A 12792-nucleotide genomic window follows, 5' to 3' on the forward strand; every position below is an offset into this window, starting at 1 on the left:
GACCTAAACTTTAAACTTATAAAACTTTTTAAACTAGGGTCTTATTGGAAATCGGATCACATCTTATTTTTAAATTAATTGTTATCGTGGAAATAAAACATAGTTAGGACATAACCTGTGTAATTAAGAGAAAAAATGTTTACCCTATCAAATATTTTCACTACTTTTCCTAGTTTTGGTATGTATTCTTCTTCATTCCAGTGTCAGTATGTGCTTCAAGATTGCCTTTGATCTCATCCAAACACTTTGTAATACTTGCCGCTGAACACGGTCCAATCTAAAAAAACAACTTCAGCTGCAAATAATAAGTAAAAATAAAATAAATGCATACTTGTCAAAAGTTTGTAAGAGAGTTTTTCAGAATTGAATTACATTTTAACCAGGATGAATATACTTTTAAACCACAATCCGCACGATAGAGGGCAAGATTACTATCTCTTTACATCCATGTCCTTTGGTCTCGGATGCATAGTTGTTTTATTAACAATTACCCCACAACTTCTTGTTTAAATAGTGGAAAAACTTTGGACTAAATAGTTTTCTGTATGGTCCCTTTTCATGACATTTAATAAATCACATTTGGTTCTAAAACTTAATTTGAAACAATAAATATGAAAAAAAAAAAAAATAAACCAACTGATGGAAATTAGGGCTTTAGTATCTAATAGAACTTGTTATAACTTATATATTTTATACGAGGATGTTATTTAATCAAAAACATACTCTGGGACCTAATTTGGTGAATAAAAATTCCCAATTCTATTCAAACATATATCTACCTTGCCAAGATACCTTGATAGATGCCAAACATATTAGCTCTTATTTCAACAAGCTTTCCATTTGCACAAAAGTAAGTGTGAATGGACGTTTTTAATAACCATGAGTGGCTATACAGCCGTTGCACGGTCGGTCAAAAGTAAGGGTCAGCTAGTCTACCATTAACATCAAAATTAAAAACACTCAGAGTTACTTCGACTTCTTTATCTACATGTATTTAAATTTCCCTAATATTTATTATTAATACTAACACATTTTTCGCTTCTTATATAATTATCCAGTGAGTTTAAACAACTGGCCAACCTGTCAGATATTTATTCAATGTTTAGAATTTCAAGTGAATTTTTCCCCCAAATATTTCAAAAATTTAATTAATTAAAACAATGATATACATGTGTTAGTATGCTTTAAAAGGTATACAGTTGTTATTTCGTGGTATATTATGCAAGTTGAATGGTTTTCTTTGGAAACATTTTTATGAAAAAAATCAGTTTAAAAAGTCTTGTAATTAAATTAAGTAAGTTAGAAACATGAACATTGCAATGAAAATGGCCTGAAATGAAAATGGCCTGAAAAGGTATTTCTGTTCTTCATAAAAATATTTGTGGCTATTTCCAGGGTCATTACCCAAATTTATGCCTTGACTTGTTGTAATATGGAGAAAGTAAATACATTTATTTGATGTCCAGATGATTAATATATATCTTTTATAGAATAAATGCAGTTAGCATTTCACTGAGGTGATGTGCAGATGTAAAATAAAAAATGGCAAGACCAAGAAGAAGGAGGTGGTGAGAGTCAGTTTTGAAAAGCCAACTGGTGGAGGTCCTCAATATAATGATGAGTTCAAGCCATGGGAGTAACAAGTTAAACATATTTTACATTTGGTTCACACAACCTTCGTTTTACAAATGTTTTATAATATTTCACAATTTGAATTTTACTACTGCAATTTTCTTGATAAATAATTTCACATATAAGTTTTGTTAAAGTTAGATTAAGATAATTAATGTTAGTAACAACCATGATCTTTCTGTTTTCTTGTTTTGTACATGTCAGATTTGAGCTGTTGGCAGCGTATCATGTCACTGGAATAAAATGGTAATACTCTGGTATTAGTTCTATAGTAGCACTCGTTGTCTTAAACAATTACAGATAGCTCAAAACACACATGTACATATATAATTTCACCATTTACTTATGATGGTGATAATTTATGTCATGAATGTAGATTTAAAGAAAAAAAATCAGTAAAAAATTCTTGTTCAAATAATATCTTAACAGGTAAGAGATATGCTTCCAAAAGCATGTGTCCATGGCATTGACGGCAGTATAAATACAGAAATAATTGGTTTGTAATATATTTCTCTGAGCTCTCATTAGATCCATCAGTTGTCATTTTTTTCGCGACCTGAACATGCATCAAATAATTGCCACTGGATGTTATGTTAGGCAAATAACAATCAATAAATAAAATGGTTTAAAAGTTTGAGGGAATGATAAACATATGAGAGCGTTATTACATCATGGTAGTAAAGTTGTAATGCAAAATTATATACAATTTTCAATAATTTAGAAATGAGGCGGGGTGTTTTCTATCAATTTTACCTGATTTTAGTAAACATAATGAAATGAGGAAATCCAATAACAATTAAAGGCAGAAAAGTGTAAATAAACGATAAAAACCAAGCGGCATTAATGTCTATATGCATACATTCCCATGGTTAATTTTTGTTGATGGCGAATTGAATGTACAAAAAATTTACTTCCAAGTAAAAATGGAAAATCCCTGTTGATAAAGCAAAAGTAATGTCACGAGGAAAGAAACATATACAAGCCATCTAAAAAATTACCCACAGTAGGAGACAGCATATTGAATAAATATGTTGACACCACCAAATGCGAAACTCCCGAACACCTTTATCGTTCGGTTCATACTTCCCTTTCTTTACAAACACTGGTTTTTTTTTGGTTATTTGCTGCGGAACAGACTAGAACTACTTTCTCCTTAGCAGCCACAGCGTCATAATTTGACGCCAGATAAGATCACTGACATCAGTTGTTGCTTCTGCTACCAAACCAATTTATCTAACTGCTATTCACTTTCTGGACCTAAATGTTCTAAATTCTACAATCTATTCAAGTCTTTTTTTTAAATTCTGATCAATTTCTACAGGAAATCTCACACATACCGTCAACTTCTCTATGTCATGGATGTTTTCAAAAAATTCAAAACTGTTTCAGTTTTAAGCGAGAGGCTTCGTCAAATTTGACAAAATGCTAAACTTGATATACACATTCAAAAAAGCTAATTTCTCTCAAGATTCAAAGTAAGAACCATATAGATTATTGAATGATCCGACAGTAAAGAAGCGGAGCATTATGGCACCACTGTTTCGGAGTTTTTACCAAATGCACCAAGCAAGAGGAATGAGATGATTTAACGTCTTATCTTTTTACTTTCAAATAAATGAATTTATCAGGTTTTCTTTTTCATCGATTGTGGTTACATGTGTTTGGCTACCAACATTATAAACAGGACTAACTGGAGACGTGTAATGTTTGGCCTTTTGTCTCAAAGTTTGCAAAAATTTATTTGCACTTTTGTACACGATTGATTCCTGCATTTTATGTTGCAAAACATTCATTCTTACTGCAAGCTTATTTATTTTCAACTTTACGGGTCTAGGATATTCATTTTCAAAATCCTCCTAGTCTACTCCTCGAAAAGCAAATGGGTGTCCCCTTAGAATTTTGAGTATATACATCTTTGCTAGCCAAGGATTACGATCCACTTCCCTCCTCTTCACCCTTGGCGGATTGAGATAGAATTTCGGAGACACAAGGTAATGATTTTCATTGGTTGCAGTCGAAACTCACTGCATCCAATCAAAAAGCTCCTATAACATGATCACGTGTAAATATAGAAAGTGTATGTAAACAGTTGCCGCGTGCTTATTGTGCAACAAGTCTTTACATCCCTAAACATACGACTATATTTAGTGACAATTTGAATGTTTTTAATCAACTAATAGAAGTTCCTGTGTATGTTTCTTGCACAAATGCATTAATGTCAACGTATATTTTCGTTTCCTGCTTTACCAAGTGTGTAGAATTTAGACGCTACCGTGTTTTTACCTCCAAATTGAATTCAAGTACTACCATTGGTCAAGAATAATGTATTAGGAATGGGCGTGACTTTAATCTACCGATAGATGGCGCAACATTTTTATCACAAATGTTGGCTTAATCTGCCAAGGGTGAAGAGGAGGGAAGTGGATCGTAACCCTTGGAGAGCGAAGATGGAGTATATAGGGCTATTTGGGTTAATTTGTTGGCAGAGAATTTAAAATTATTGAGAGATTTTGAGATGCCCATTTTGTAAACTGGGAGAAAAAAATCTTCCTAACCCAACTAAAAGCTCATTATATATCTTTGAACTTTAATGTAATTTTACAAAATATTTATATTGCTAAGTGTTTTTACTTTATTCTATTAATTTTAGCTCAAAATATTAGTACTTCACAAACGTTCCTACAAATAGAGTGGTGTAAACGTGTTAAAAGATAAGGGAGCTACCATTTGATTTTTATGGGGGCTAGATGAAATTTGAAGAAAAAAGGCAGGACAGGAGTTTTGAGTAAAAAAAAAAAGAGGCAGGATGAGACAAGTTGGCAAAAAAAAAAAAGGCAGGATGACAATTTATGTAAAAAAAGTCAGGATACACTAATAAAAAAAAAGCAGGACCGAATAGAGTGAAAAATAAAAAGGCAGGACAGAGATTACAACTAAAAAAAAGCAGGACAAAATTTTTCGTCCGAGCTCCGCCATAAAAATCAAATGGTAACATGAGGGTACCCAAATTGCACCAATTTTGACAATTTTTTCACCTACTTTTATTTATGATCTAAACAAAAGTTTCCATTCTGTGTTTATTTTGTAGATGTATCATTATTTACTATATGGTTCAACCAATTTAATTTTGAATCCATATTGAATCATAGAAAAATGGGTTTGAACATACCTCCAAACGATCAATGATTCTGTAATGAGGAGTTCCCAAATTGCATCCATGCTTAAATTCACATCCTTAAAAGTCGAATAACAGATATTTTGTTTTATTTCTTTAAATATTCAGATCAGTCCATGCTTACTATTCATTTTTTAAGAAATGAATGCTTGTAACATATTTTATTTGCTAATTTTTAAAAGATGACTTTTTGTGGACGTCGCATAGCGTTTCCGTACATTTTACTTTTTCCAGTGAACACTTCATCTGTTTATATATACTTTGAACTTTTTGTGTATATTTTTAAAGTAGGGCTCCGTGTAAAAATCATGCAGCCATCAATGAAATGGTGATACATGGGTCAGAACAAATAGTATGGCTCCAAAACAAGGACACTTACTTAAAGATGAAGTTTTAACTAAAAACAGAGACAAATCTTTACCAACAGACAGTGATATGATAGAAGATCTATCAAAACTCTACATGGAAACAGTGGACAATTCCTTAAAAATGCAAATTCTATCTGTTATCACAAATAGACTAACCAAAGCAGAACTTCAAATAGCAATACCAGGTATAACAATGTATCGTATAGACCAGGCACGACTTCATTTCAATACCTCTACAAATTTGGGTCTACAAGTCAAAAATAAAATAAAAGTACCACGTCAAAGAATGGATGATAGCAAGCTGGAACATGCCATAAGTTTTTTTTTTGACACTTCATTTATGAAGCTAGTATCCTATGGTACAAGAGATTTGAAATTGGATTCAGGGGAAAATATTACTATACCAGATGTATTCAGAACAACAAATCACTCCAAAATTATAGACCTGTACTTTTCATACTGCACAGAATCAAATTTTGAACCACTTTCTAAATCAACTTTATTTAAAATTCTAAATACTTGTGCTGCTACTAAACGCACCAATTTACACGGATTAGACAATATTGCAGCTGAGGGAATTTTGACGCATCTTATAAATACAGTTTACCATTATAATTTTTATAAAATCACAAAATATTTTATGTAATAAAAGGGGTTTGTTGTTTATTGGGTGATGAATTATGGCACATTTCTAAAGGATATCACTATGATTATACATAAAATACAAAGCCCAATATTTTTTCAAATACATTATTATAGAAGAAAAAAACCTGGGTATAAGTTACTAGCAATCCATATTTCATTTTAAGCATGCAACCACATACATTTGTTCTGACCCATGTATCACCATTTCATTGATGGCTGAATGATTTTTACACGGAGCCCTACTTAAATATTTTTACCTATGTTGAAAAACGTGCAAAGAGTCAAATCATAAAAATACAAATGGTGTAGTCTCTAGGAAAACTTGTAAGATTTTATCTGCTTGTTTTGCTAAATAAGTGCAATTTGGGTACCGTGACGTTAGCTCCCTAAAGAAAGATTAAAAGATGATTTGATTTTCAACAAGTTAGAAGAACAACCAGCAGATAAAATGACTGCGAAGAACGCTGTTGGTAATTGTAATGAAGCGTTGTTTTTACTGATGAAGTTCAGGATTGGCGATATAGATGATGATAATACAGTTATCTGCATTTCCTTTGCCAGAAAATGAAGGAAAAGCATTTACAATGCAGTTCTCTTACGGTACGAGTACCAAATAATTCCGGATTGATTCATGAATACCGATTTATTATGAGGAGAAGAACATTCTAATAATTTATAGACCATTGTGAAAAAAGAACCTTATTTATAAACAAAATAGTTACAGCTGTAATTCAATAGTTTCTGCGGTTCGGGACCCAACATTTATATGGGCTTTCTTTATAGTATTAGTTATATTAACTCTAAATATGCTTTACATATTCAAGAACATGAAATCAATCACGAACAACATCAAGGAGAAAACATTTTAAGCTTGGTATGTATGGATGAGTTTATTTACAACCACGATGCCCCTGTTGGTGGAGGTTTCATCCCCGAGGGTATCACCAGGCCAAGAGTCGGCACCTATGTGTTGACATCAATTATCATTGGTATTGTCATAATTATAAATAAACTGTTTACAAAACTTCGAAGTTCTCGAAATACTAAGTAAAATAGAGAATGGAAATGGGGAATGTGTCAAAGAGACAACAACCCGACCAAAGAGTAAAAAGCAGCCGAAGGATTTTTTACCCCAGGAATAGATTACTTTAGCTGTTTGTCAAAAACTCAGAATTTTAGGTCCTCAATGTTCTTCAACTTCGTGCTTTATTTTGCCAGTTTTAATGTTTTCTCTCCCATAAAGGGTAAGATGGAACGACATAGGATGTACATATTAATAAATTACAATAGGATGTACATGGTAATGGAGAAAAATACACAGACGTACTTTGATTTAACGACAATGAAAACTAGCATTTGTCAAAATTAAATGTTTTAATTGCTGCGTTGACCTCTAAATCACAACCTTAAGTGTGTTTCCTGTACATGCTACTAGTATTAAGATTTGCCTTCATTTGGTTGTATGGAATGTATGAATACGTAGGCACGTCCGGTAGGAATAGAGTCTTTGAACCGGATGGCTCATGTAGGGACAGTACCCAGCTCTCTGGAAGTTTACTTTTGGCATAAATCAAACTCAAATGCGTCTTCTTTATTCTGACATGCATTTTCTACCAAAGAGTACTTGCACGAACAATACTGTCCGGAAACGAAAGTTTCTAAAATTTTCAGTCTTTTCAATTCAAGGCATTTATTTTCAACCTTGAATTCCGACTTACACTGACCAAAAAATGAAGAGTGTTCGTCTTTAAAAATAAATCCAAATGGTTAACGTAGTATAGGTATATAGTCATTCCTTTACCTCAGAACAAAACAACCCTTGCAAAACTGATGCGGAAGTTTGCTGTGCAAGATGTATTAATACGTAGTCACGTCCAGTCGTAATGAAGAAGTTCCACGCTCAAGAAACTTTCCAACTTTTGTTTTTGGTGGGGTTCGTGTTTCTCAGTCTTTAGTTTCCTATGTTTAGTTGCCTGCTGTTTGTCTTTTGATCATTGTTTTTTACTTATGAGTTTAACTATCCCTTTGTTGTCTTCCACCTCTCTTTCTGATGGATCTATTATGGCACTCTCTATACACGAAGCATCGGATTTAACGTCCCTATTCTGACCGGACGTGGCTGCGAATCGGATTTAACGTCCCTATTCTGACCGGACGTGGCTGCGAACTTGTACGTCCCGCACAGCCAAAAGGACACCCCACTTCGGCGAGGGTTTTACTGCAGGTCGGAGGAAGACCAATGGCGACAATATTTCTATTTCACAGTCACCCTTAGGGGGCTAATACGCTTCAACTCGGCCACAGATGAGTATTAATATGTTCACGAAACGCGCATACATATAAAATTTATATATATAACATATTGTATATATTTGATGAGTTTCTTTTTTTATACCTACGAAAATTTACCTAGAAAAGCAGTCTTGTGAACTTGATCGTTTCTGTCAAAGCGTGTATGACGTCTTCCACCTTTTCCTCTTAGTCTCGTTTGTACTATTTACCGCCTTTGTAATAACATGAGCAACACGATGTGTCAGATGTGGAGCAGGATCTGCTTACCCTTCCGGAGCACTTGCGATCACCCCTCGTTTTTGGTGGGGTTCGTGCTGCTGTTGTTCCCCTATTTGTGACATTTTTACCTATTGTATTTATTTTGTTCACACATCGTTCTCAATATAATGGAATTTGATGCAACTGTCATACAAGTGAGAGGTTTAGCTAGCTTTAAAACCAGGTTTAATCCACCATTTTCTACATAAGAAAATGCCTGTACCAAGTCAGGAATATGACAGTTTTTATCCATTCGTTTGATGTGTTTGATTTGATTTTGATGTTGCCATTTAATTAGGGACTTTCCTTTTTGAATTTTCCTCGGAGTTCATTATTTTTGTGATTTTACTATTTTGTCTTATTTCTGGATACTACAAAGGTAATATCATGTCTATATAGATTGAAATTTTAATGCTATTGACTGCAAGATATAATAGCAATGGTCACAAACAACCGCATTTAAACAAGGCCATGATATTAATTACACCAGGAATTAGATAGGGCATGTTCAAATGGCCGGGTTATGTATACGAGTGCCATGTGTGGATCAAGATCTATTTTTCCTTCCGGGCCCGAGATCACAACCGGATTTTGGTTGGGTTTATGTTGCCCAGTCAGATATTTAAGTCTTGTATACATGATTTTTTTTATTAGTTGTTATTGGCTTTTAACTAGCTTCCAGGAACTGCGAGTACTCTTTTTATTTCAAGGATGTGTAAATACACTGCCACGTCCGGTATGTGTTTTTGTTAGATGTTTTCTGCGTTGTATCGATCTAAGGAGTCAAGCTTTTTTTCAACTGGTTTTTAACCGGATTTCCGAAGAAAAAATCGGTTATTGATTTGGGGATGTACGGCGGACGGGCAGGCGGACGGCTGTCAAATAGTGTCCGTTCATTAACTTGAAAACGTTTTGACGAAATATTTTCAAATTTAGATATGTTGTTTCCTGTGACTAAATGAAGGTCAAGTTCAATTTTTACTATTTTAGCTTTGATCGTTGTTGAGTTGTAGACCTTTAAGTAGCGAAAAATGATACTTAGACCGTTGTCTGTGCAATAACTTGAAAACTCTATGACGAAATCTTTTCAAATTTAATTATGTTGTTTCCTGTGACTAAATGAATGAAGGTCAAGTTCCATTTTCATGATTTTTCACGATGTTAGCTTTTATCGTTGTTGAGTTGTTGACATTTAAGTAGCGAAAATTGATACTTTGATTGTTGTTCGTGCAATAACTTGCAAACGCTTTGCCGAAATCTTTTCAAATTTAGATATGTTGTTTCCTGTGACTGAATGAAGGTCTTAATTGATTTTCACGATTTTAGCTTTTATCATTGTTGAGTTGTACACCTTTTGTAGGGAAAAGTGATACTAAGATTGATTTTGGCCTTTCCATTTCTGAACCCTACAAAAATTCCTTTTAATTTTTTTACTTGATCCTGTTTGGGTCCAGATTTGCAAATATTATTTTCATGCAAGAAAATCCGGTTTGTTGTCACTCTTGACAGCCTCTTGTTTAGTTTGATCTCATGTTGAACTATTACACCACTGTCCCTGGTTAGGGGAAGAGTTGACGCTAGCAGACAGGTTTAACCCCGCAACATTCTATGTGTGCCTGTCCAAAGTCGTGTATTGTTTTGTATAGTTTGTTTTTGTGTTGTGCCGTTTCACCACTGTCCCAGGTTTAGGGGAAGGGGTTGGTGCCTTCAATAAAATTGAGAATTGAAACGGGGAATGTGTCAAAGAGACAACAACCTGACCAAAGAGCAGAAAACCGATAAGGCCACAATGGGTCTTCAACACAGCGGGATTTTATCCCGCACATGTTAAACCCCGCCACGTTATATGTGCCTGTCCGAAGTTAGGAACCTGTGGTTCAGTGGTTGTCGTTGGTTATGTCGGTCATATTTGTTTTCAGAAATTGTTTTGTTATTAATAAGGCCATTAGTTTTCTCAATTGAATAATTTCATATATTTCATGTCGGGGATTTTTATAGTCAACTATACGGTATGAGTAAGTTGTTTCATTTGCAATCATACCACATCTCCTTTTTATGTATAGTTAGGTTAAAGTTGTGCGGACTGATGAAAAATGAAAAATCACACAATTGAATTTGTTCAAGTCACACTTACCCATATTGACTTTGACACAAAAATTGGCGTACGTTTGGTTGTGCGGGATGTATAAGTATGCAATCGCGTCTGTCTGGTCAGAATGAATGCCTCGTGTAGAAAGAGAGTCACGCTCAGTGAACGTTAACAACCTGTTCAACAACTTTTTGAGGGGTCAGTAGGTTGCCTGTTTCAACGCTAAATTTCTATCCCTATGAACATTTATCCCATTTTTTAGTTGCAGTCCAAATTTCTGGCCTCCATGTCTACCCCTATTACAGGACCTTTCTATTTGTATATAATATAAGTTGCAAGAGACTGAACAATACTCGATTAACAGTTTTTTTGTTGTTGTTTATGATACAAAAAAGAGTAAAACAAACTTAACGCGACTTAAAAGTGGAAAAATGTTCCAGATAGGACAATCGGAAAAGATCTATATATAAAAAATACTGGATTATTTGCTAGGAAAATAGCAACAAAAAAAAAGAAAAAAAAACTCATCAAAGAGAAATTTGGGTTCAACTTACTCACAATTGCTCTTTATAAGCATGGATCACGAGATTCAGAAATATAAAAACAAATACTTAATGGAAGAAAACGAAAAAGATCAAAGTCGAATAACCTTAATAAGAAGAGAGGCTGAAGATACCAAATCACAAGAAGTGGAAGACAATAACATTGACGGTTCCAATTTTTTCTGCACATATGCTCATTTCAATAGTTATCAAAGGTACCAGGATTATACTTTAATACGCCGACGCGCGTTTCGACTACATAAGACTCATCAGTGACGCTCAGATCAAAATAGTTATAAAGCCAAACAAGTAAAAAGTTGAAGAGCATTGAGGACCCAAAATTCCAAAAAGTTGTGCCAAATACGGCTACGGTAATCTATGCCTGGGATAAGAAAATCCTTAGTTTTTCGAAAAATTTAAAAATGACAATGCCATGGCAAAAAAAGGAAAATAAAGGAAAAAACAACGAAAATTCAAACCAAATTCTACAATCCACAACATAAAAAAAACCGAAAGACGCATCCAACGTAAACATATTTTAATATATCATATTCGATTTATGTGCAAATACAGAGGAATAAAAATATTATGGAATCAACACACTTTCCTTTGCCAAATAAATGTCTTTATGCCATCAACCTAGGCGACATCATTCACATAAATCATAAATCATAACAATCAAAAATGCCTCCCTACTTTGAAGATCAGTCTATTTCTATCAGTATTTGGCACAACTTTTTGGAATTTTCGGTCCTCAATGCTCTTCAACTTTGTACTTGTTTGGCTTTATAACTATTTTGATCTGAGCGTCACTGATGAGTCTTATGTAGACGAAACGCGCGTCTGGCGTATTAAATTGTAATCCTGGTACCTTTGATAACTATTTAATACCTTTACCACACCTATGACGACTCAAGTTTTCAACTACAATCAGGTGTTGCAGGACTGGGAACGTTAGTACTAGTGACCCAAACATGGTCAACAACACCTCTCTGCGAAACTTGTTAACCAAAAGTTCTAAATCCTAAATCCTTACAAATTCATAAATTGGAAACACAACCTATGCGATTCCTTCAGTTTGTGTTAGTTACATTGATGTTTTTCTTTTAAATCGATTTACGAGATATTAAAATCGGTAAATTACTGTCGACTTAATATTATATTACCTGCTGTCCTGCAAACTGGTATTTATCATATATTTTTTTTAACTCCGTAAATAATATTCAAGTTTGATCTCTTTCAAACCATGAAACAATTCATAAAGTAGCTTCAATCTTAAAGACAAAATTATTGCCATCAAAATTAGTATTGTTTTTAAACTTCATTCAAAGCCCTTTTAACATGTTTTCCGTTTCTCCCATGTCTATATATTATTTTGAAATTATAATTTTTATTTTATACTGTAGCTGTTAATCAAGAGTTTGTTGCAAAATAACTTATACCAGATTTTTTGGATTTTCGTTGCAATCCGGTGGATATTTATGGTTTACTCTGTAACATACATGTATGCAACACGACTAAAAAGTATAACATACTCGTGTACATAATATTCATATACAAATTAAGTTTCCCAATTAAAATGACAGAAAAGGCCTTATCATAATATATTTATCCTGACAAATGTGTCTATATATCATGAGATCCAGATGTTTTTTAAGTTGACACTCTATTCGGTGTTCTTAAGATAAGAGCATGTAACATCCCATGACACCAGCTTGATGAATAGCTGTTGTTGGACGTCAGAAGAGTCCTAGGTTAGTCGGACTGAATTATTTTATATGGTAGAGTAAG

The sequence above is a fragment of the Mytilus californianus genome, unplaced genomic scaffold, assembly GCF_021869535.1.
Source record: "Mytilus californianus isolate M0D057914Y unplaced genomic scaffold, xbMytCali1.0.p SCAF_13, whole genome shotgun sequence".
Lineage (NCBI taxonomy): Eukaryota > Metazoa > Mollusca > Bivalvia > Mytilida > Mytilidae > Mytilus > Mytilus californianus.